This window comes from Mirounga angustirostris, unplaced genomic scaffold (genome assembly GCF_029215605.1).
Source record: "Mirounga angustirostris isolate CCGP_5_RB_7025 unplaced genomic scaffold, mMirAng1.0.hap1 SCAF_15, whole genome shotgun sequence".
NCBI lineage: Eukaryota > Metazoa > Chordata > Mammalia > Carnivora > Phocidae > Mirounga > Mirounga angustirostris.
Window position 1 is genome coordinate 87543724 of NW_026991723.1, and position 1307 is coordinate 87545030.

Genomic DNA, 1307 nt, shown 5'->3' on the forward strand with positions numbered 1-1307 from the left:
TAAGAATACAAAAGATCCAGGGACGCCTGGGTGGCTCAGATGGTTAAGCGTCTGCCTTCAGCTCAGGTCATGATCCCAGGGTCCTGGGATCGAGCCCCGCATCAGGCTCCCGGCTCAGCGGGGAGCCTGCTTCTCCCTCTCCCTCTGCCTCTCTCCTTGCTCATGCTCTCTCTCTCTCTGTATCTCTGTGTCTCAAATGAATAAATAAAATCTTTAAAAAAAAAAAAAAGAATACAAAAGATCCAAAATTCACAATGTCTAGTATCCAATAGAAAATTACCAGACTTCTTCTCCGAGAAAACACCATATGGCAGCATATGATGCTGGTGCTCCAGGAGGGCCTGGAGGAGCCAGGCGCCCGGAATGGGAGGCCGGTGGCTTCCATGGAGGCTTCAGCAGTGGCATCTGGGGCTGGAGTCGGGGTTGTGGCCAGGGAGGCAAGACTGAAGACAAGGAGTGGATCCCCAACACCAAGCTGGGCCACCTGGTCAAGGTCACAAAGATCAAGTCTCTGGAGGAGATCTATCTCTTCTCCCTGCCCATCAGGGCATCTGAGATCATTGATTTTTCCTGGGCGCATCCTTTAAGGATGAGGTTTTGAAGACTATGTAGGTGCAGAAGCAGACCCGTGCTGGCCAACAGACTGGGTTCAAGATATTTGTTGCCATTGGAGATTACAATGAACACATCAGTCGAGGTATTAAGTGCTCCAATGAGGTAGCCACTGCCATCCGTGGGGCCATGATCCTGGCCAAGCTTTCCACATCCTGTGCAGCAAGAATACTGGGAGAACAAGATCGGCAAGCCCCATACTGTCCCATGCAAGGTGACCAGCCGCTACGGCTCTGTGCTGGTGTGCCTCATCCCCAACAGCAGGGGCACTGGCATTGTCTCAGCCCCTGTGCCCAAGAAGCTACTGATGGTGGCTGGTATTGACAACTACACCTCAGCCAGGGACTGCACTGCCACCCAGGGCAATTACGCCAAGGCCACTTTTGATGACATTCCCAAGACCTACAGCTGTCTCACCCCAATCTCTGGAAAGAGACTGTGTTCACCAAGTCTCTGATCTATCAGGGATCTTTCTTTCTTCCTTCTTTCCTTTAATTCCTTTTATTTTTCTTGTATAAAACATGTGGTGGCCACAGCTGGAGGCTGTAAAGACACATGCCAGAGTCTCTGTGCGGAGGACCCAGCCTCCAGCTGTGGCCACCACATGTTTTATACAAGAAAAATAAAAGGAATTAAAGGCCTGTTAAGGAAGGAAGGAAGGAAGGAAGGAAGGAAGGAAGGAAGGAAGGAAGGAA

At 50.7% G+C, this 1307-nt stretch overlaps 1 pseudogene; it reads left to right on the plus strand.

The window, feature by feature from the left end:
• The first annotated feature begins 307 nt into the window (after positions 1–307).
• LOC123849267 (small ribosomal subunit protein uS5-like) lies at positions 308–1238 on the plus strand (annotated as a pseudogene).
• The last annotated feature ends 69 nt before the right edge of the window (positions 1239–1307 follow it).